Genomic DNA, 25,881 nt, shown 5'->3' on the forward strand with positions numbered 1-25,881 from the left:
ACTTCTGGAGGCAAGTTGTTCCACTGATTAATTATTCTAACTGTCAGGAAATTTCTTCTTAGTTCTAGTTCCTTCTTTTCACTAGACTAGGCATAGCCAGTTTTTGCAACCGTACCTCATATGTTTTATTCCTCCAACCCACAAATCATCCTTGTTGTTCTGCTCTGTACTCTTCTCAGAGTCTCAACAACTTTTTTATATTGTGGACTTCAACTTCCAGAATTCCCCAGCCAGGCATTCTGGGAGTTGAAGTCCACAAGTCGTAAAGTTGCCAAGGTTGGACACCCCTAACCTAAAAACAATTGAGATACTGTAGTTTTTGATTATCTGGTGTATGAACATGAAGTAATTAAGTAAGTATTCTCTTGCCTATTAAACATCAGTCAGAGCCAGTGCTTGTCTAGAAATTTCTGTTGGATTACATTTGATCAGACATTTCTCTTAGATTATACTGTTTTATGCATTATTGTCCTCTAAGGAATGGGGTGAGGTCAATAGTGGACAGTTTTTGGTTGAAGATTTTGGGATTATGAGTAGAGACTATAGAGTCTGGTAATGAGTTCCAAGCGTTAACGACTCTGTTACAGAAGTCATATTTTCTGCAATCAAGTTTGAAGCGGTTGACATTAAGTTTGAATCTATTGTTTGCTCTTGTATTATTGCGATTGAAGCTGAAGTAGTCTTTTACAGGAAGGATATAGCAATAGATGATTCTGTGTGTTAAACACAGGTCATGTCGAAGTCAGCAGAGTTCTAAATTTTCTAATCCCAGGATTTCAAGTCTGGTGGAATAAGGTATTTTGTTGTTTTCGGAGGAGCGAAGAACACTTCTAGTAAAATATTTCTGGATCGTTCAATTGTATTAATGTCAGAGATGTGGTATGGGTTCCAGACAGATGAGCTGTATTCAAGAATAGGTCTGGCAAATGTTTTGTATTATTGCGATTGAAGCTGAAGTAGTCTTTTACAGGAAGGATATAGCAATAGATGATTCTGTGTGTTAAACACAGGTCATGTCGAAGTCAGCAGAGTTCTAAATTTTCTAATCCCAGGATTTCAAGTCTGGTGGAATAAGGTATTTTGTTGTTTTCGGAGGAGCGAAGAACACTTCTAGTAAAATATTTCTGGATGCGTTTGATTGTATTAATGTCAGAGATGTGGTATGGGTTCCAGACAGATGAGCTCTATTCAAGAATAGGTCTGGCAAATGTTTTGTATTATTATTATTATTATTTATTCAATTTAGGCAGGAAACACTATACCATTTCAGATAAATGGTTATCCAATCTCTTCTTAAAATGAGGACCCAGATTTTTCAGCCAAAAATGCTTTTAAAAGCATTTTTCATTTCGCCAAGAGGTTGTTAAAAATGCTTTTAAAAGCATTTTTCATTTCGCCAAGAGGTTGTTAAAAATGCTTTTAAAAGCATTTTTTCAGCCAAAGAAAAAATGCTTTTAAAAGTTTAAAAAAACACACCTTCTGATGATCACGCAGTTCAGCTGGGTCGGGGGGTCGGCAGGGATTTTTGCTACCGGTTCTCTGAACCACCTGCCACCATCACTACTGGATTGCGCAATCCGGTCCGAACTGGGAGCATTTCACCCCTGCTTTTTGCTAGTTTCCAGTGGTTTCTTGCTGGTTTCTGGCCAAAAATAAATAAATAAACATTCAGAAGAATGGATTTGTTTTTGATTAATGAAAAAAGCAACCACATGAATTTCCCCATCTAACTTTTTTAGGTAGAATTTTTTTCGCATAGGTTTCCACCCAGAGCAGCTTAGATCACACTGTCTCCAGGAAACCTAATTTGTTTTGGGATGCAGTTTCTTAAAGCACCTTCTAGCATTATGCTTCCAAAAATTAACTGATCCTTAGTTAAAAATCTTGCAATGTTGTTGTTGTTTTTTTACTTTTAAAAGCATTTTTCATTTCGCCAAGAGGTTGTTAAAAATGCTTTTAAAAGCATTTTTCAGCCAAAAATGCTTTTAAAAGCATTTTTCAGCCAAAAATGCTTTTAAAAGCATTTTTCAGCCAAAAATGCTTTTAAAAGCATTTTTCAGCCAAAAAAAATGCTTTTAAAAGCATTTTTCAGCCAAAAATGCTTTTAAAAGCATTTTTCAGCCAAAAAAAATGCTTTTAAAAGCATTTTTCAGCCAAAAATGCTTTTAAAAGCATTTTTCATTTCGCCAAGAGGTTGTTAAAAATGCTTTTAAAAGTTAAAAAAAAACAACTGTTTGGAGTTACAAGGTTCTTGGAAAGGGTGCTTAAAAGCCCATAAAGCATTTTCTGGCTGCTGTAAAATGTCACATACAAACACACACACACCATGGTCACATTCAGAGGTGGGTTTCACATAATTTTATTACCATTTCGCTGTGCACCAAAAATGTGTGTGGTGAACCGGCCTTCCATGCAATGCACACAGCTTAGAAAACATGGCTAAATAGGACTGCATAGCGCTGGGGCGGGTGGGCAGGCCCACCTGCAGGTCGCCGCTACCGGTTCGCCCGAACCAGTCCGAACTGGCTAAATACCACCTTTGGTCACATTACTGCAATTCAGGTACTTAACAGCCAGTTTATATTTACAACCTGTTGTAGTGTCCAGTGGTCACGTGATCAAAATTTGTGATATTTTTTGCCAGGGGTAAAATGTAAAATTTGTTACTATCAGTTCTGTGGGTGTGGCATGGTAGGGGAATGGGTAATGTGACTGGGTGGGCATGGTCACCTTTTGTTTTTTTACTTTTAAAAGCATTTTTTCATTTCCGCCGAAGAGGTTGTTAAAAAAATGCTTTTAAAAGCCTCTGAGGATCAGGCAACTCAGTTGGGATCGCCAGACGAAAAAAAGCTTTTAAAGGGTTCTTACGATCCCAGCTGAGCCGCACGATCATCAGAGGTTGTTTTTTTTTTTTACTTTTAAAAGCATTTTTTCAGCCAAAAAAAATGCTTTTAAAAGTTAAAAAAAAAAACACCTTCTGATGATCACGCAGTTCAGCTGGGTCGGGGGGTCGGCAGGGATTTTTGCTACCGGTTCTCTGAACCACCTGCCACCATCACTACTGGATCGCGCAATCTGGTCCGAACTGGGAGCATTTTACCCCTGCTTTTTGCTAGTTTCCAGTGGTTTCTTGCTGGTTTCTGGCCAAAAATAAATAAATAAACATTCAGGAGAATGGATTTGTTTTTGATTAATGAAAAAAGCAACCACATGAATTTCCCCATCTAACTTTTTTAGGTAGAATTTTTTTCGCATAGGTTTCCACCCAAAGCAGCTTAGATCACACTGTCTCCAGGAAACCTAATTTGTTTTGGGATGCAGTTTCTTAAAGCACCTTCTAGCATTATGCTTCCAAAAATTAACTGATCCTTAGTTAAAAACCTTGCAATGTTGTTGTTGTTTTTTTTAAATTAACCTTTCCGTGCAGTCACTTTCTCCCAAAGGCAGATTCAGTGGTGTTTCTGTGCCTCTTGGTAGTTAATGGGAATTTTATTCGACAACAACCTATTTCAAGGCAAGCTCATGTTAAGCTGCTAAACCCCAAGCTCACACCCCAGTCCCTGAGGTTCAAGCCAATTAGTCCACCAGATTTCCTAGTTAAGCAAGTTTCTGGCACCTTGGGACAAAGAAACAACAAGTGTGAACCACTGAAGCAGGAGGCTCTTACAACTATAATTTGTCATGTACAAGAGTTTTGAATTGATCTTGAAATGCAACGCAAGACTTGATTGGGAAAAAAAAAATACCAATAGAAGAGAACAACTGTCTACCTACTCACTTAACAAGCCTGTTCAGATTAGAAATGAAGAAATGAAAAAGCTTTGGGAAACATATATGGTGTCTAAACCAACTTGGTCTGACTGAAGAAGCTACTTGGATAAACACTGAAACATTTCAAACCCAAAACAAAAGCAGTCCAGTTGCCACGAGTCAACTTCCAGATTCAGGTTGAATTCTGGGATCCTTGGTTCTCTCGGAGCTTGGTGGGATTATTTTGCAGATGTTTCATTACCAAACTGGCTATCATCATCAGTGCCAAAAGGGAGTAGAATTTGCTTTTATTTTTATATGCAAAAATTGCCTGTCGAGAGAAGGGGGGAGGTCCATTTTTCTGATAGCTTCATTTATCCAGGACATCAAAGTATGCTTTTCTCTCTCTTAATGCTCATACAGAGTGTGTGAGTGTGTGTGTGTCTATCCATACATCATCCATCCATTCATCTATCTATCTATCTATCTATCTATCTATCTATCTATCTATCTATCTATCTATCTATCTATCTATCTATCTATCTCTATCTCTATATTCTTAATAATTTAGTCACAATAGTTTTTAAACCTACATGACTCTTTAGGCTCACTCTTTTAACATCTTTCAGAAGTCAAATACAAAGCCTTTAAGAGCGCTCGGATAAAGCTGCCTTGTATCTTTATGACATCGTGTTTTCCTTTATTCCCGCTTCCTGGATTGTGAAGATGACTCAGATAACATTCTAGAGCAGCGGTTCTCAACCTGTGGGTCGGGACCGCATTGGGGGTCGAATGATGACTTGCCAAGGGTCGCCTAAGACCGTCGGAAATATGGGAAGTATACTTGCGAGTCGAAGAATCGCGCTCCAATGGTTGACTCTACAAGCCAGCTGCAGGCTCTTCAAATCGCTAGCCGAATCGGCTTCAGGCGCGATGAATTAAAAAAGAGAGAAATCTTTGCTCTGATGTCTCCCTCTCAAGCCAGCTGCAATCACTCCCAATCGCTAGCCTAATCTGGCTTCAGGCACGATAAACTTAATAGGGGCATTCGCTTTAATGCCTCTGTCCTCAAGGCAATCGCAAGCAGTTCAGATCGCTAGCCAATACAGCTTCAGGCGCGATAAATTCAAAACAAAAATAATTTTACGATTGGGGTCACCACATCGTGGGGAATTGTATTAAAAGGGTTGCAGCACTATAAAGGTTGAGAACCACTGTTCTAGAGAATATCAGTGACGAAATCATATAGCCATATTGACTAGTAGGTATTCGGAAGGAAAGGGAAGGGAGGGGAAGGGAAGGGAAGAAGGAAGGAAGGAATAGTTTTGTGGGAGAAGGGGCAGTGGCAGGGCTTCAATAGGTCACTAAAAATGCTGTAGGGAGGGAGGGAGGAATAGATCTGTGGGAGAGGGGGCAATGATAGGGCTTCAAGAAATGCCTGTGGAAGGAAGGAAGGAAGGAAGGAAGGAAGGAAGGAAGGAAGGAAGGAAGGAAGGAAGGAAGGAAGGAAACGTTTTGTGGGAGAAGGGGCAGTGGCACTTCAGTAGGTCACTAAAAATGCCGGAGGGAGGGAGGAAGGTAGGTTCCAATAAAACACAACAAAAGAGCCATTCTCCATAGGATTCCAACCTATAATTAAGTTGCTGAAGATGCAAAGAAGTTGCACATACACACCATGTAGTTGATAGCAGGGATTTAGTGGGTGTTGTTTGTATAATATGGGTGCCAATGTACAGATACAATGTATAGAGCTCCCAAACATTGCTGTGAGAATTTCTGTTTTGTAAGCAATATGTTTTTTTAACATCCATGCTAATTTAAAATAGAAGCTATGGTTTTGACCCAGAGTACTTCTGCACTAACATTTTGTGCTGCTTTGTATTCTCAGGTCATAGTTAGTCTTTGGCAACGGAGCTGGTTAACTTCCAGCTCAGTTGTGGTTGTAAAGGAATAATGGAACTTGAAGTCAGGCATTTCTCCATTTGTGAAAACCCTCATTTCACCTCACCACATGGATTATTTTCTCATCCTGTAGAGATTAATACAGTACTCTTCCATCCTTCTATCGCTCTTTCTAACTGAACAGAGGATACATTTTCTAGCTCCCTCCTCAGCACTTAATAAATGGAACCAAAATTAATTATATGGATTTTGCAGAGCATTAACTGCGTGACATTTCATGTCCTCTCCAGTTGGGTACCTGGAGAGAGTAGAAATCAGTTCTCTTCAACATTTTAAGGGCAATGGAGGTGAGACCAAACGCGCTTTCAAACAAATTCTGAGAATTTGGACACTGGGGAAAAAAATGTCCCTGTGTAAAAATAACCATAAACAGAGATAGATGTAGTTAAGATACTGTCTGATCTTGTTATAAATGATCCAGTTTGTGCAGTCTAGTGTTGTGGACAAGTTAATTGCTGACTTGGTAAATATCTGGTTTGTATTCTTGTCTTTCTTGTTGTTAAAATCTGTCAAGATAGTATCCTAGGGATGATAAATTGGTTTCTGGGTTAGGAAGTAACATCAACACACACACACACACACCCTTTAGCAAGGAAATAATGAAAGCCCTTGTGATTAAAAAGAGGCAGATCACTAGTAAGGGTAATTTATTACCCTATTTCTTTGTATTCTTAGGTCTATAGTAATCTTTAAATGGATGGTACTTTCTCAGGCCTTGGTACAAATTAGAGCATTACATTCAGTTTGATTTTGATTTGGGGAAAGAAATACCCTTTAGATTCCTGATGGAAATCTTGTGCTGGGAGATAATAACCCAGTCAGTTCTCCTGGTTCTTTCAACAGTATTCCTTACCAGCAAAGTGGTATTTTTTGGATTATCTAGCCAGTTTTGGTTTAAGAAGAACAATATTCTGGTATTGTTAGGTACCTTTCCTAGTGGGACAATGTCTATGATAGATCTTGAGGAATTTATTTTCTAGCTATTGGTTATTTTTCTCCCATGATAGGAAATCATTAATGGGTCATCTGAAGCCTTAGCAATAGGACAATAAAATTCTGTTTCTAATCCATCTATAAAATCCAGAGGAACAGTGGCACTCTGGAATAGGAACCTGGAATAACAAGCTAAGCCTTAATCTTAAAGACTGCATATTTGGACTTTCAAAAACACGCACACACACACACACACACAAAAACCATTTTTCCAAAAATTTCCTAGCCAATTCAGCAACTGTAAAATAAGAAGACTCATGCTATGATGGATTGGTAACTGGTCACAGAATTAGGAATAAATAGATAATTTTCACATTGGAGAGGTGTTCAAAAATAGGAGGTCCAAATTAAAATAGTTTTACATTTTCTTATATGGTTCTGGTGAACAGTTTGGTGGCCAGGTTTGCTGAGGTTACATTCACTGTAAGCAGATACAAAGTGATTCAGTTAATGTACATTCTACATGAGGTTGGATCTTCCTCTGTAAAACTTCCACCCATTGGTTTTTAACCTACCCTTTGGAGTTATGATCCATAAATTATTTGTACCCTATGACCGTGATGGCGAACCTATGGCACACGTACCACAGGTGGCACGCAGAGCCCCCTCTGCGGGCACATGAGTTGTCGCCCTGCTTAGATTCACCCCATGTGTGCATGTGCCTCCTGACGGCCAACTGATTTTCGGGTCTCTGCCATGCATGCGTGGAGGGGGAATGCAGGGGGTGCGGCACTCCCCCTGTGGCCCGTTTTGGGCCTAGCAGGCCTCACTGTAGCCTCTTGGGACCAAAAACGGGGCGCGGGTGGGTTGGACACGCATGTGCGGGGGAGCGCGGGGGGTGCTGAATGCGCATGCATGGGGGAGGTCACGTGCGCATTGCATTATGGGTGCAGTCATGCATGCACACTTTCGGCACGCAATGACAAAAAGGTTAGCCATTACTGCCCTATAACTATCATTAAGTGTTGTACCTTACGATTCTTGATGAACGTATCTTTTCTTTTATGTACACTGAGAGCGTATGGAGCAAGACAAATTTCTTGTGTGTCCAATCACACTTGGCCAATAAAAAATTCTCTTCTATTCTCTTCTAAATCCCCAAATTCTTCCCTGTGGCAGTCCTTCAGGTATTTGAAGTCTACTATCGTGTCTTCCCTTAGCCCTTTCTTCTTTAGGCTAAATATGCCCAGTTATGCTAAATATAAGGATCTTGGAAGAAAGGTAAATAGCTCAGTGACATCATTGGAAGGTCTATTCAAAAAGTTAAAATGCCTAATTAGTAATGGTTTTTATAATTTTTTCCATTACATATGAAAAAGGATTCCATGCTTTTTTAATACCACCCAACATATTCTACATATTAGGATGATGTTCTAGCACATAATACATATTATTATTATTTTTTAAATGCAGCTAGATCTTTAGTCTTAAGGTAATTTCCTAAGAAAATTTTCTTTAAAAAAAACCATAAAGACTAGTCTTCAGAAATCCATCTGTGAATTATTTTTTCTCCCTCTTGGCAGCCATATTCTGCAGCATAAATCTACTCCCACACAAAGGATCATAACTGAATAGTAGATTATATTTTGAATCACAATGGTGTGACTCATCAAAGAGCAGTTTTACTATAGAATACAGTATAATCAAAGGAAGAATGTCTCAAACTCTAAATGATAGTAGAATTAACCGGATGAAAACTACCGTCTGTTTTTTGGGGTGATACAAAAGCATACATTTTGGACATGTGGACAGAAGAGATTAGATGTCCATGAGAAGAGATTGGACAACAACTTGTCTCAAATAGTGCAAAGTTTCCTGCTTCAGCAGGGGTTGGACCAGAGTTTCCATTAGATTAAAAAAATAATTGATCTGAAAATTATCCCATCTACCCCGGCTAAAGTATCTGGAACCTATTTAGTAGATTCTTGAGAAAGAACAGGTTTTGTAGTAAAAGAACAGCTTGTAGAGACTTTTTTTTTAATAGCCAGGGAGCAATAGCTGGCTATGAGGAATCTAAGATCCTTCCCAAATTTCAAGCAAAATTTTCCACAACACAACAATGTCAGTATATTCATGAACTGGAATAGGATTTAGCAACAGGTCAGCCAATGAGGGTTGTTTGGTAACTGAAACATAGTATTGGTTGTATTGGGCCTAAAGAGACAGTTTGGAGCCTAGGCATGGCTTAACTGTTTTGTATATAAGCTTGAGGGCACTAGCTTCTCTTTCCTCCATTTTGCCTCCTCCGTTTTGCCTTCTCCATTTTGTGCTGTGTTTGTACTTGTTATTTTCTCTTCTCTACAACATGGAAAAACCTACAAGGGTATTGTATGCCTTATGTGTTATTATGTATATAAAGAAGTTTTGAATCCTGCTTAATAGTCTGCTTGTGTGTGCTGCAACAAACACTGACAAGCTAATATAAATAAACTTGATTTTTTTTTTCAAACTTAATGCCCAACAGTGTTTTTCCTTTCGTGTTTTTCCTAATAAATCCTTATTTAAACAGATACTCTTGTTCCCACATATATCCTGGGACAGAGTTTAAATTGATAACCTCCCTTTACAAAACCCAGGTCACTTCACAATGAAAACCAAATATTAGGCATAAGTATTTCTCAGCAGGGCTTTCCGTCCTTTGCTTTTGCTCCTACAATTTTTGACTAAGGGTAGGAAAGAATCAAGGTGCCAGCAAAGTATTAGTGAAAATCATTAAGTGCTGCATTACTTTGGGTTTTTTCCTAATATGGTAAAGCAAGGCTTGAATTTATAATATTTCTTAAACTTCATCCCTGCCTAGAATCCGAATTTTGCAAGATACCTGAAGGAAATTCAATCCCTTCATTTTGATAGACGGACCACTTGCAGGTCTTATAGCAATAGCACTAGCACTTAAATTTATATACCACTTCATAGTGCTTTTACAGCCCTCTCTAAGCGGTTTACAGAGTCAGCATATTGCCCCCAACAATCTGGACCCTTGTTTTATTGGCCTTGGAAGGACTGAAGGCTGACTCAACCTTGAGCCAGTGAGATTTGAACTGGTGAACTGCAACTAGCACTCTAGCTAGCACTGTGCCACCTCGGCTCTTATAGACATATTCAGATTTTGTCTACTATATCCAAAGTCACTCTAGTTCACAGAAAGGAAGACCTTTGTAGGAGAAGCACAGCCTGTGGGCACATACTAAGACTGGCAGCCTTAGTAAAGCTAACGCCATATGAGACAAGCAGAGGTATGGAAAGAATATGAAAACTTAGGCAAGGTAAAAATTTTGAAACTCCTGAAGAGTGGAGGCCTACCCCGGGAAGTGTCAATGTGTGAAAGAAGAATTGGAGATGGCTTCCAAACAAAAGAAGAATGACCAATTCTTCTTTCTACCAATGTATCAGATGACATGAGAAGTTTTCAAAACAACAGTTTAAGTTTGGATGGCGTCTCACAGCTTTGGAGGAGAGAGAACTCTCTAATTCCAGAGTCATGCTCTTGTTACTTTAATCACTGTAACTAACAACACTGTGACAGGAAGATCATAGCCTTAGCAGAGATCATATCCAGGTGCTTAGTTAACTTTGATGAATGTATCAGATACCGGTTGGTGAAATTTAGTGTGGCTGTTAGCATCAGTGTCAGCTTGTCTGGCATGTATTATTCCAAAAGCAGGGTATCTGCAAAGATTAAATAGCAATTCACAAAAGTCTACTTCTACAGTCAGAAAGCCATGACTACAGACAGTCCTCGACTTAGAACAGTTCATTTAATGACCGGTCAAAGCAGGATGGATAAATCAAGTTGATTTAAATCACTAATAAAAAGGCTTGATTTAAATCAACTCGATTTAAATCATGATTTTTAAAGAGCAGCTGTCATCTCTGTCCCGCAGTGGCTCCTCCTCTGACCTGCTACTGACTCATCGACAGTCTCAATATTGCAGAATATACAGCCTCATGCTACATAACTAAGCTTCATTTCATGTTGAATAAACTAAATTATAGAATAGAAAACTATCTTGAGATAAATTTTTGCTCCAAAAGCATTTTATTAAAATAAATTTGATAAAAAATTTAAAAAATCTGATTTAAATTTTAAAAATCCGATTTAAATTTTAAAATCTGATTTTTTAATTTTAAAAAAAATCAATTTTTATCCACCCTGGTTCAAAGTTACAACAAAACTGGAAAAAGTGACTTATGACCGGTTTTCACAGTTACGATCTTACCAGTGTCCACACGATCATGTGATCAAGATTCAGATGTTTGGCAACCGGTTCATATTTATGACCAATGCTGTGTCCCAAGGTCACGTGATCCCCTTTTGCAGCCTTCTGACAAGCAAAGTCAATGGGGGGAGCCAGATTCACTTAACAACCGGGTTACTAACTTATCGACCACAGTAATTCACTTAACAACTGTGGCAAGAAAGGTAAATGGGGCAAAAATGGGGCAAAATGCACTTCACAAATGTCTCACTGAACAGAAATTTTGGGCTCAACTATGGTTGTAAGTTGAAGATGACCTCTATTGCAGGGAAAATTATAGTCACTTTTAGCTGCAAATCATCAGCATTACCCAATCAAAGAAAACAATGCTCATTTTGTTTTGCTGTTGTTTTGGAGTGGAGCTGATAAAGCTTCCTCTTGAGGAAGAGTCACATTTTTCACTCCCTTAATACACACCGCAATTCTGATGAATCTGTTATCCAAATATGTAGAGATGTTTGCGATGTGAAAGCTCCTTACAGAAATGCCAAGGACAGTTACACCAGAGGAAGGTGAAAGACAATGCAGAAATATCCTTGGGAAAAAGCAGTGAGTGGAGTTGTCTTACCCACTGAGCTGATGGTAATTATGCATTGTGGCAGTGCAGAGTTTGAAAGGAAATCACCGTACAACTCCCCAGAGGCAAAGCTTACAGAAGGGAATGACTTCAACCCCTACTAAGCCTTGCAAACTTTTCCATGTCAGAAACAATTCCATAAAGTTTCGCTGCCTCTGCACTTCTCCCTCCCCGGATTCCTAAACTAAAGTAGCAAAAGCTGTCTCTCTGGGTATAAATAATGCAGATGTTTTGCAAATGGGATGCAGAGATATCAAGTAGCCCAGATCCTATTAGAATTACTGCACAAGTAGGAGGAGGAGGAAGTTGTGTTTGGAGAGGAAAGCTTTCGGTTATTCAGTCCTGAAATAATGTGCTGAGATAAGGAGCACATAAGAGAGAGAGAGAGAGAGAGAGAGAGAAGCATATTTCATTATTGATTAGAAGGGAAGGAGTATATTGGTGCCCAGGATTTGGCAGTAACTCACAACAAAGATTCAAGGTCTTTATTTATTTATTTATTTATTTTGCCTCCCAATATCTGCAGTCAAAGCTCATCTTTAGGTATAATACAAATATAATTGAATGTACGTGCCTCATGATGGATGCTGTGTTATTAGAATCTGCCTTTAATATGCCACATCAATTGTGAGAAGCAAAGGAGAACAAGAAGAGCTAACTGTGTGAAGTATCAATGCAATTCCTCTGCTTTTCTTGACTTCTAGTGGTACTCCTTTAGTTTGACCCAAAACCTGTTTCCAAAATCTCTCTAGTGCAGGAGTGTCAAACTTGATTTCATTGAGGGCCACATCAGGGATATGTTTGATCTCGGGGGGGCGGGTGGTGGTCAGGGCCATGACCAGGGTGGGCATGCCCAGCTTGACCTCACTCGTTGAAGCTCCATTTTCGACTGCGACGGCCTCATGCAGCCCTCAGCCAACGAAAATGGAGCGTGCGACCTCTCCGCGGCCTCTGTTTTCACTGGCAGAGGACTGCAGGTGGGCCTTGTCTGGTCTCCCTAAGCTCCTTTTTTTTCTGGCAGAGGCCCTGCAGTACTTCATTGTTTCCAGGGCAGCCCTACGGCCAGATGTAAGCACTCTGCAGGACGGATTTTTTTTGGATTAGTTTGGAAAAAGAACCCCCCACTAAAATCCAAGACAGAGAACAAGAAACGGCACAGCCCTCCTCCCATATATAAAAGGCACCACAGACAGAATCAGCAAGATCCTCCACAAACATAACATCAAGACAGCATTCTGCACAAACCAAAAAATATCCACCATCCTAAGAAACCCCAAAGACAACATTGAGTTAGAAAATCAAGGAGTATATGAAATCCCATGCACCGCCTGCCCCACCACATACATTGGACAAACCAACAGAAGAATAAGTGCACGCATTGAAGAACACAAGAACTCATTCAAAAAAGAGGAACCAACTTCTTCCCTGGTCCAACACCTTAAAGCCACAGGACACAATATTGACTTTAAAAAGACCAGAACTATCGCCAAAACTGAACACTTTAACAACAGAATAATCAGAGAAGCCATTGAGATAGAGAAACGCCCACACAGCATGAACAAACGAGATGATACCTCCCGCCTACCAGCCATTTGGAAACCCGACCTTATTGACAAACGAGTCCCTAACACGAGGAATGACACCAGACCCACACTCACGAGGTCAACACAGGATGTCACCACCACACATCCACCCAGAAAGCAGACCCAAACCCACACTGATCAGGAAGCACGACCAAGGACCAGAAGCCAGACCGCAGCTGCAACATTAGCCATTTCAAACCCCTCCAATCCATACATGCAGCAGACTGACACCCACTATGAAGATGTAGCACGACCACGACCACGAAGCCAAACAGCAGCAGTGCAGCTCACCAGCTCAAATCCCCCTGCAACTCAGACTAATCTGAGCACAACCAAGCCCCCACCCAAACAGGACACACCCCCAGCCAATCAGAGCACAAAAAACCCCCCATCCAATCAGAGCACAGCCAAGCTCCCACCCAATCAGTTCAAACCCCCACTAGCAGTTAAAAAGGAAGAAACAGCTGCAATCACACATTGCTCCCAGAAGCACGAAGCTGAAGCCTGAAGATGACGAATGAGACTTTGTCGAAACGTCGCCAAGACACTTCCAATTTTACGCGGGAGAAAACCCGAATAACCAAAAACCTATATATATATACACATACATACATATACATATAGATAGATAGATAGATAGATAGATAGATAGATAGATAGATAGATAGATAGATAGAATTTTTATTTCCATTTTCCAACATCATATTTATGTACAATCTGTTATTCATCATTAATCATTAATTTTTATTTATTGTTGATTCAGGCCTGCCCAACTGCCACTTCCTTTCTTCACAACCTCCTCTACCCTCTACTACTTTCCCCTCCTTCATCTCCTTCACTTTACTACTTCCTCTCCTGCTTCTCCACTCCTCCCTTCTTCCACCCTCTCTAACCTTATTCCCGTCCTCCTTCTCAACTCTTTCCTACCTACTTTCTTCCCTCCTTCTAATCCTCTCTCCCTTTCTTTCTGAAATGGCAGTCAGGCAGCCCCAATATAATTTCAAATTTTAATTTCATATCTTCAATCATTACTGTACATTAATAACCAATCCATGTATCATTTTCCCCCCTCTTCCCCCCTCCCCCTTCTCCCCACCCCCCAGACTTCCCAGAGCAAATACTGGGTATTATGACCAACAATCACAAGCTAAAGTATACAAAATATACATAAACTCCCACCCCTCTCTAAAACTTTAAATCCCCTCACAATAAAAATAAAGAGATAAGAAAGAATAAGAAAAAAGAAAAAAGAAAAGGAACAATACCAATACAATCTTCCCTTCACATATTGCTTCTTCTTACAGTCCATTTTTAAAATTAGTCCATCTTCTCAAATTCAAATTTTTTCCACTTGTATATTCCTTCAAATTTCATAAGTCCATTTCTTAAATTACAGTCCATCTTCTCAAGCTCAAATTTTCATCACTTATATATTTCTTCAATTGTCATAACATTTAATGTCTGATCTTCCAATATTACTCCATCAATCAAATATCATTTCGAATAAAATCTCTCAAATATAATATTTCCAGCTTAAATAAATAAATAAATATAAAATATAAATAAATATAAATATAAAATAAATAACCACATCCCTCGGTACTCTATTTTGTCTTGCTCACCAAGAATTAACACGATAAATTCTTTCAATATTAATCTCAAAATCTTCTGGCTCCACACCCTTTATCTGAGCAAAAGCTTGCGTAAAAATCTCTTTTAAATTTTCCTTCCTACTTTCCCTCAATCCCCTCACCCTTATAGCATATTCCATTAATCTATATTGTAATATTACTCTTTCTTCATCTGCCCTATCTACCTTTGCCTGTATATCTTCCATCTTATTATCTAAGTTCCAATTGTTTTGATTCTTTTGAATTTCCTCTATTTTCCTTTGCAACTCTAAATTAACTTTATTAACTTCTGCCAAACTATCCTCCATTTGAATACAAGACCATAATATTTGCAAAATTGCATCCTTTACCATTTTCATTTCCCTCTTCTGCTCTTCCACCACTTCCTTAAAATCCAACATCTATTTCATCAAATTTTTGATCTATTTCTGAAAAACGAGTCTCCAGAAACTCCTGTAAAAAAATTCTTAATTCCTCTTTGATTTCTTCTTTTAACTCTTTAATTCTTCTTTTAATTAAAATTCTTTTAATTTTCGTATCTGAGCTGAAGAAATTTCAAAGTTTTTAGTGGCTTTTGGTCCTATTTGCTTAAAAGCCATTTTTTAAAATATATAACCTACCCAGTAACAGAGGGCAAAAAGGGGTTAAAAGGGAAAGATTCAAAAAAAATTTCTTCTAAATCACTATAATCCTAAAGAAGAAGAAAAAATATAAATCATAAAATTCTCATTTCTTCCATTTAGTCAGTATCTTCTTGTATATCTCCTAATTCCACACTAGCTGTTAATAAGCATTTCCTTAACTTTCGTTTCCAATACACAAATCGCCATTTGCTTGAATTCCACAAAACGCCATTTGCTTTCTTCTCTCCTATCTTCGCAACAAATGTATCCTCTATTAGGGGCTTGCAGTCTTCTTACAAACAAATGCTAGAACTCCAGTTTCTGCTCTGTCAGCATTACAATCCATCACAAATCAATTTCTGCCACGGAGATTGGACGCTACGTTTTTTTCTTGCCAAAAGGCAGATGCCTTCGGAGTCTGGAGCTTCTTTCAGGCTTTGGAAGGAGCACTCCCCTCAAGCCCCCCAGAAACTTTTCTGGGGCTTCTCTGGGTGACTCAACTTCAGCCTAATGCTCATCTCTCCCTCTTTGCCTGAGGGAGAGATTTACAAGCTGCCGGACAGCTAAATTACACTGTCCTGGCAGCTCTACAGACTACGGCGTTAGCAGTCTAAAAAAGACTGCCATCAACGAAGCGGAACCAAACCGGAAGACGGTATAAGCAGTCCTTGACGTACTTTAGCAATCATTTGAAGTTATCTTAGCACTGAAAAAAAAAGTGACTTACAACTGGTTGTTCCACTTAAGGACCATGCAGCATTCCCATGGTCACATGGTCAAACTTTAGGTGCTTGGCAACCAGCATGTATTTATGACAATTGCAGGGTCCCGAGGTCATATGATTGTCATTTGTGACCTTCCCAGCTGACTTCCAACAGGCAGTCAGCGGGGGAAATGGAATTCACTTAATGATCATGTGATTCACTTAAGAACTGCAGTGATTCACTTAAGAACTGTGGCAAAGAGGTCATAAAATTAGGCATGATTCATTAAAAAGCTGCCTTGCTTAGCATCAGACATTGCAGTCACAAGTCGAGACCTACTCATAACCACATTTTCCAAACATTATTGATATTTGGTGAACATGGTATCTGATAATACCCTTTCAGAAATCAACACTGCAATTGGAAAAGAAAGGAAACTTGCATTGATTTTCCAGATGACAGTAAGCCAGCGGTATGCAGGATCATAAAGACCAATGAACACATAAAGCATTTCAAAGACTGAAAGTTGGCTGCATATTGTTTCATATCCATGTCAGGATATTGGCAAGCCAAGTGAGCTAGGGATTCAGCAATCCTTACTAGCCTATCTTTCTTAGTTACATATGAAAAACACTTTACGTCTGAAGATAAGACTTTTAGGTTGTAGCAGCCTTAATAAAACAAAAAGGAAAGCAATCAGACATTTTCTGTTTATCCACACTTATCGGCAATCAGTGCTTGGTAATTTTGAATGCCTTCATCACCATATTTCCTGCTTAGTTTGCTGAAGGAACAAATATTAAAAAGATTCTGTTTAAGTAGTAAAAGTAAAAAAAAACCCAAAACCTTTTACACTGATTAAGTGATTTTTCGCACTGAAGGAATCAAAAATATCTTTGCAAAAACTCGGTGTCCTAGTTAAAGGAAGTTAAAGATTAATGAGGCAGAAAAGAAACATCTACAAGCATGGTGCTTAAATTGGATGTACAAATGACTAACATCCCCCCCTCTTTTTTATTTTTTACAAATCCATGGATTTTGGAAAGATTGGCTGGAGCGAGAAATTTGGGAATTGGATTTGCCATTCATCCTTCTATTTAGCTACAGAGAGGTCTCATTCAGTAATAAAACCAATCTGTTCAAAGCACTTTCTTCGGTAGCACAGCTTGCTTTGCTTTTTCTAAATGTAGAGTAGGACTTTTAGCAAAACAAACTTCAGAAGTTCTCATTAGGACAAAACACATGTTCACAAATGACAACAACTTGATGCTTTCCCCTTCTAATAACCAAGAAACCAAAATAACCATGGAAGAAACCAAGGATAGACACTTGACTAAATTCCCATGGAAACATAACTCCCGCTCCTTTTTGAAGTTTTAGCCACAAATACAAGATAATCCACAAAATAATTATTCATTTAAGGATAAACAACCACTCCACCCCCCTTGATCACTTCATCACAATTTAGCTTTTATTTACAACTGGTTGCAGCATCGTGCAGTGACATAATTGTGATGCTCAACATTTTTCTTTTGGCTGATATCTGGAAAAAAATGCCCATTGGGAAAGTTGAATTCACTTAACAACCACAACATTATCACGGTGATTCCCTTAACGACCCGCTGTAAAAATTGTCATAGTTTGGTCTGACTTAACTTACGATGCAACAACTTACAATGGAATTTGGGTCCCAATTGTGGTATTTTAGTCTTTTTAGGAAACGGGAAGAGATGGTGGGACCTGCTCCAAATTGATGTAGAGCTTTTATGGATCAGAAGAATCAGTCTTACATAGTTCTAGATATAGTAGGTAAATCAGCTTGAGTGTATCCATTATTTTAATGCATTTCAGAAATTCCCAAAGCCTTTAATTCTTATTTCCCAAAGAGCACCATCTCCATTTTAGATTGAAGAGAATCTGACCTACTTTTCCTTTGTTTGCACTTTTTAAATCCAGCCCATTTTTCTGCAAGCTTCAAACTCTTTCTGTTTCCTTTGGTGCTATAATATATTGGCAGCACCTAAATTAGGTGGGAGATAAAAACTTTCACTGTTTGCTTTGAAACAACAGGCTCTGCTAATCAGAAACAGAAATTGCACCACGTATATCTTCAAGATTAATCAAATCCAATATTACGTTTAATTTGCTCACAGACATTGCTACATCATGATTATGTGCAACAGAAAGATAAGGGGTGTTACTCAGCTGTGCCTTTATTATTTCTAGTTCTATGGGCAGGCACTATTGAGAGGGTGATGTATGTATTGTGGATTATTTATTCATGGGCATATAAATATTTTTGAGATCAGTTGGGATATGTTTCCTCTGGTCTGAGCTTGGAGACTTGTCCCAGGAAGTGTTTTCAATTTGTCTTTTGTCTACAACAGAGAATATAAATATCCTCTATAGAGAACACGAGTGTGTGCTTAGAATGTCATAAACTGTACATCTCCCGTGGATTTTACAGGCAGGCACTGTTATTGTGTGTTATGTATGCATGCACTTTAATCTGGTTCATTGATTCAGGTCTTGCTTTCTGGTACAATACAGGTAGTCCTCGACTCATAACCATTCATTTAGTGACCGTTTGAAGTTACAATGGCACTGAAAAAGTGACTTACGATTGCTTTTCACACTTACGAACATTGTAGCATCCTCATCGTCCTGCGGTCGAAATTCAGGGGTTTGATATGGCATGTATTTCTGACAATTGCACGGTCTTCGGGTCACGTGATCACCTTTGCAGCTGGTTTCCGACAAATAAATTCAATGGGAGAAGCCAGATTCACTTAACTGCATGATTCACTTAACAACGGTCTTGCTTAGCAGTGAAAATTTTGGACTCCATTGAGGTTGTAAATTGAGGACTACCTGCATTTCAGATAGTTGAGGAACCTACTTATGAAGAACGTATTCTCAATCTGGATTTAAAAAAAAACCACTTTAGAAGGGGTAATCAATATTCATCAGCCCAAAAGCGTTTCTTTTACCACAGATAGCTTGCTAACTGGAAAACTTTGTGCTGATGTAACAAATTGTCCTCTTCAGAGATGGGGGCCAGATTTGGTTGGTCTGATCTCACAAACTCATTTTATTTGATAGTACAGTACGCTTAGTTTTGACAGCATTCACAAACTCAGTGAAAATCTTCAGGACGATTGAATTACAGGGCTTTAGCTGACACTAATCTGTGTCTTCTAAACTACATTGTGAGTAGAAATTCAATCAATTCAATTAACCTCTGAGTTCAGATTAACTTAATCTGGTCTCAAACCTCTGATGCGGGAAATTTTATATTGTAGTGTCGAGTATTGTCTATAGTACTAGCATCTTTCTGAGCCTGTTTTGTCTGTGAGGAAGTAGATATCACTGAATCAGATCTTGCCAGGTCTAATCAGTCTCTACAAATGGCAGACTTCTTCGGCAGCTACCTCAGTGGAACAAGATACTCACATAATATTATTTAATAAGATCTATTCAGATCTAAAGAACAGTGTTACAAGAATGCTAGCAATAGAACCAGTGGTGAAATTCAGCCAGATCTATCCAGATCGCATGATCTGGTAGCGCCATGCTCATATTTGCTAAGCGGTAGCGAACGTAAGTGAATTCCACCCCTGAATGGAACTATTTCTAATTTACATCAGATTTATCCCATAATAATGTAAAGTGGAGATTTGTAAATAGCTACTGTATTCTGTGCATCAGTGACATCTTGGTGATTTTCACTGGTAGTAGGAGAGTTTGTGGGTGGCTGTTTATAAAACTGGCTCTTGAAATTTGGTCTGTGAACCAACCACTACAACTTGCCAATAACCTTAAGCGAAGCACTGGTAACTCTGGACCTGACCATTTTCAGTCGCTATAAACTGGTGTCCAAAGAAGAGAGCGCATTAGGAGATATACAGTTTTATATTTGATCTCTTGGGAATTGTCCTGTCAGATTCCCATAAGGTTCTACCTTGTCTCCTCCATTGGGGAGAGAGCTTAGACAGGACCGTAAGCTTCTACTGGAGTTCAGACAGGTCTTCCTCTCAAGCTGCTGGCTACAAACTTAGCAGAAACTTTCCAGTTACTTGACATAGCATAGCTAAGTAAGAATTTGTATTATATACAATGATGATGCCACCTTAAGCAGTTAATTGCCTCAGTGAGCGTGAAGTGCCGGTTTAATTACAATTATTTCTTTTTTTTCCTCCCTTTTCTATGATTTGAAAGCTTTTTAATCTTGACCTTGTACCCAGGCAACTGTTGGTTGTTGACATAATCAACATTACTATCCTGAAAAATTTTACTGCTCAGATAAGGAGTCACTTAGAAGAGATGGGTGGTGTAGAAATGTGCTAAATAAAGTAAGCTAAGATAAAATAAACAACTCAAACACCACCTTGATACAGTTCAGTGCCTTTTAATGCAGATGTTTCTGAGTTTGGGATCTTTTTATGCAGGTGCTGTTAATGGTTTTGATGTCATAGAGATATGTCTATGAAAGTGGGTGTATATGCACATAAAATGTAATATAATACAATTAAGTACCCAGAAGTGAGCACATATAATTTGTAAATTATAATCACATCGGATACCTGTACAATTAGCACAGGCCCCCCTAAAGATGTGTGCTCTCTCCACTTCTCTCTATATACCAATGACTGCATCTCAAATGATCCATCTGTTAAACTACTGAAGTTTGCAGATGATACAACAGTGATCGGTCTCATTTGAGACAACAATGAATCCACGTACAGACGGGAGGTTGAACAACTAGCCTTGTGGTACGACCAGAACAATCTGGAACTAAACTCATTCAAAATCGTAGAAATGGTGGTAGACGTTAGGAGAAACCCTCCCATACTACCACCTCTTACAATACTAGACAACACAGTATCAATAGTAGAGACCTTCAAATTTCTAGGTTCTATCATATTTCAAGACCTAAAATGGAAACCTAACATCAAAAACCTCATCAAAAAAGCACAACAAAGAATATTCTTTCTGTGCCAACTCAGGAAGTGCCCAAGGAGTTATTGAGTCTGTCATTTGCACCTCTATAACTCTGTGGTTTGGTTCGGCAACCCAAGACAGACAGAGACTTCAGAGGATAATTAGAACTGTAAAAAAAACAGTTACTACCAACCTGCCTTCCATTGAGGATCTGTATACTGCACAAGTCAAAAAGAGGGCTATGAAAATATATTCAGACCCCTCGCACCCTGGACATAAATTGTTTCAACTCCTACCCTCAAAATAGAGCACTGCACACCAGAAAAACTGGACACAAGAACAGTTTTTTCCCAAACACCATCACTCTGCTAAACAAATGGTTCCCTCATCACGGTCAAACTATTCACTAAGTCTGCATTACTATTACTATTAATCTTTTCATCGTTCCTATCGCCCATCTCCTCCCACTTATGACTGAATGACTATAACTTGTTGCCGTATCCTTATGATTTATATTGTTTCCTAGTACGATTCGACTGCTTATTTGTACGCTATGACTATCATTAAATGTTGTACCTTTTGATTCTTGATGAATGTATCTTTTCTTTTTATGTGCACTGAGAGCATATGTACCAAAGACAAATTCCTTGTGTGTCCAATCACACTTGGCCAATAAAGAATTCTATTCTATTCTATTCTATTCTATTCTATTCTATTCTATTCTATTCTATTCTATTCTATTCTATTCTATTCTATTCTATTCTATTCTAAACAAAATAATGATTAAAGAAAATAACTGCAGTTATTTGAATAAGCTTTATAAAAAGTAAATATATTCAAATATTACACCCAGCTTATTGAAGAAGCAGAAAAGGGTACAACTGATTTTTCACTCCTTTACCTTCTTCATTAGTTTTATTATTATTATATCTGGTTGCATAATCAACCAGATGTTTAGACTGGATTTCACATTTTTGTCTAGCAGTCTTATAAAGGAGAATATTTGTAGCTCTGGGCTGACATGAGGGGATTTGGTGCTCTCTGAGCTTTCTTGTTTTCTTTCAGACGTTTCATTACCCAAACTAAGTAACATCATCAATGCTAGTTTGGGTAATGAAACGTCTGCAACAGTGATGGGTTTCAAAAAAATTTACTACCGGTTCTGTGGGTGTGGCTTGGTGGGCATGGCAGGGGAAGGATACTGTAAAATCTCCATTCCCACCCCACTCTAGGGGAAGGATACTATAAAATCTCCATTCCCACCCCACTCCAGGGGAAGGTTACTGCAAAATCTCCATTTCCTCCTGATCAGCTGGGACTCAGGAGGCAGAGAATAGATGGGGATGGAGCCAGTCAGAATTTTTACTACCGGTTCTCCGAACTACTCAAAATTTCTGCTAGCGGTTCTCCAGAACTGGTCGGAACCTGCTGAAACCCACCTCTGGTCTGCAAGAAAACAAGCAAGCTCACAGAGCATCAAGGATCCCTCTTATCAAGAACCTGGGATAGGCAGATGTTGTTTAATAATATTGAAGGTGATATCACAGGATGTAAGCTGCTCCAAGAAAAGCTACCTTCTGAAATTGACTGAAATTAGTTATTACATCAATACTGATGGTGCTCATGCTCAAGTAGTGCTCCAAACTTGTGGGTTTTGCAGTCAAGATGCTTATTACTATTGGTAGCATTTTTTCTTTCCTTTGCCACAATAGTCAGTGTACTTCTGTTTCCAAGTCTTTATGGTTTGTTATTTTTCTCCCATTCTCCCTCTATTATTCTATTGACTCCAGGTTGTGTATTGTAACATCCACTGTCCAGTTTTATTGCCATATCAACAAACATTATGTCTTGATTGTTGTTGTTGTTATTATTATTATATCTGGTTGCATAATCAACCAGATGTTTGAACTAGTTTCACATTTTGTCTAGCAGTCTTATAAAGGAGAATATTTGTAGCTCTGGGCTGACATGAGGATTTGGTGCTCTCTGAGCTTTCTTGTTTTCTTTCAGACGTTTCATTACCCAAACTAAGTAACATCATCAATGCTAGTTTGGGTAATGAAACGTCTGCAACAGTGATCGGTCTCATTTGAGACAACAATGAATCCACGTACAGACGGGAGGTTGAACAACTAGCCTTGTGGTACGACCAGAACAATCTGGAACTAAACTCATTCAAAATCGTAGAAATGGTGGTAGACGTTAGGAGAAACCCTCCCATACTACCACCTCTTACAATACTAGACAACACAGTATCAATAGTAGAGACCTTCAAATTTCTAGGTTCTATCATATTTCAAGACCTAAAATGGACACCTAACATCAAAAACCTCATCAAAAAAGCACAACAAAGAATATTCTTTCTGTGCCAACTCAGGAAGTGCCCAAGGAGTTGCTGATACAGTTCTACAGAGGAGTTATTGAGTCTGTCATTTGCACCTCTATAACTCTGTGGTTTGGTTTGGCAACCCAAGACAGACACAGACTTCAGAGGATAATTAGAACTGTAAAAAAAACAGTTACTACCAACCTGCCTTCCATTGAGGATCTGTATACTGCACAAGTCAAAAAGAGGGCTATGAAAATATATTCAGACCCCTCGCACCCTGGACATAAATTGTTTCAACTCCTACCCTCAAAACCACGCTATAGAGCACTGCACACCAGAAAAACTAGACACAAGAACAGTTTTTTCCCCAAACACCATCACCCTGCTAAACAAATGGTTCCCTCATCACTGTCAAACTATTCACTAAGTCTGCATTACTATTACTATTAATCTTTTCATCGTTCCTATCGCCCATCTCCTCCCACTTATGACTGAATGACTATAACTTGTTGCCGTATCCTTATGATTTATATTGTTTCCTAGTACGATTCGACTGCTTATTTGTACGCTATGACTATCATTAAATGTTGTACCTTTTGATTCTTGATGAATGTATCTTTTCTTTTTATGTGCACTGAGAGCATATGTACCAAAGACAAATTCCTTGTGTGCCTAATCACACTTGGCCAATAAAGAATTCTATTCTATTCTATTCTATTCTATTCTATTCTATTCTATTCTATTCTATTCTATTCTATTCTATTCTATTCTATTCTAAACAAAATAATGATTAAAGAAAATAACTGCAGTTATTTGAATAAGCTTTATAAAAAGTAAATATATTCAAATATTACACCCAGCTTATTGAAGAAGCAGAAAAGGGTACAACTGATTTTTCACTCCTTTACCTTCTTCATTAGTTTTATTATTATTATATCTGGTTGCATAATCAACCAGATGTTTAGACTGGATTTCACATTTTTGTCTAGCAGTCTTATAAAGGAGAATATTTGTAGCTCTGGGCTGACATGAGGGGATTTGGTGCTCTCTGAGCTTTCTTGTTTTCTTTCAGACGTTTCATTACCCAAACTAAGTAACATCATCAATGCTAGTTTGGGTAATGAAACGTCTGCAACAGTGATGGGTTTCAAAAAAATTTACTACCGGTTCTGTGGGTGTGGCTTGGTGGGCATGGCAGGGGAAGGATACTGTAAAATCTCCATTCCCACCCCACTCTAGGGGAAGGATACTATAAAATCTCCATTCCCACCCCACTCCAGGGGAAGGTTACTGCAAAATCTCCATTTCCTCCTGATCAGCTGGGACTCAGGAGGCAGAGAATAGATGGGGATGGAGCCAGTCAGAATTTTTACTACCGGTTCTCCGAACTACTCAAAATTTCTGCTAGCGGTTCTCCAGAACTGGTCGGAACCTGCTGAAACCCACCTCTGGTCTGCAAGAAAACAAGCAAGCTCACAGAGCATCAAGGATCCCTCATATCAAGAACCTGGGATAGGCAGATGTTGTTTAATAATATTGAAGGTGATATCACAGGATGTAAGCTGCTCCAAGAAAAGCTACCTTCTGAAATTGACTGAAATTAGTTATTACATCAATACTGATGGTGCTCATGCTCAAGTAGTGCTCCAAACTTGTGGGTTTTGCACTCAAGATGCTTATTACTATTGGTAGCATTTTTTCTTTCCTTTGCCACAATAGTCAGTGTACTTCTGTTTCCAAGTCTTTATGGTTTATTTTTCTCCCATTCTCCCTCTATTATTCTGTTGACTCCAGGTTGTGTATTGTAACATCCACTGTCCAGTTTTGTTGCCATATCAACAAACATTATGTCTTGATTGTTGTTGTTGTTGTTGTTGTTGTTGTTATTATTATTATTATATACACAACAATATGAAATCACAGTTGCTTCTTTAGCTGATGTTAGCCTTCATGCCATCAAGTTCTTCCCAAGAATGTAAAATGTCATAAGGTATTGATAGAGTACATGTGTAACTTTTTTAATTGTCAGATGTAAATTTTGTCAATGTGCAGATTTTCTAAGAGTATACAAGATTTTTTGTTGGGGCACCCAGTTTGACCATAACCATTGGGAACACCGCTGCTGGTTTATGCTATAATTTTTCAAAGTTGATTTTCGAAGCTTAGTACTTTGTGATCGTCTCCAGTTCTTTGTCTTTTATTCTATTATCCCCAGATATTGCCACATCAATTATTCAAATTTTTTTCTTTCCAGCCATAATTAAAACTGGTATGTTCTGTGCCAAGCCAGTTTGAATTCAGAAGTCATACAATACATTTCTGACTACTTTTTCAACTACTGTATAAGTTCTTACTAATTTTCATTAGTGGCATATAATAATGTTTGCAGATGTTTCAGTGAATAATTTTGGTGACTGTGTATGTTGTTATTTATGATCAGTTTGTATGGTGTAATAATATTAATATAATTAATATTAATTATATTTATATTTATTTATATATTTAATATAATAATATTTTATATGTAGT

Source organism: Ahaetulla prasina, chromosome 2 (assembly GCF_028640845.1).
Source record: "Ahaetulla prasina isolate Xishuangbanna chromosome 2, ASM2864084v1, whole genome shotgun sequence".
NCBI classification, from domain to species: Eukaryota; Metazoa; Chordata; class Lepidosauria; order Squamata; family Colubridae; genus Ahaetulla; species Ahaetulla prasina.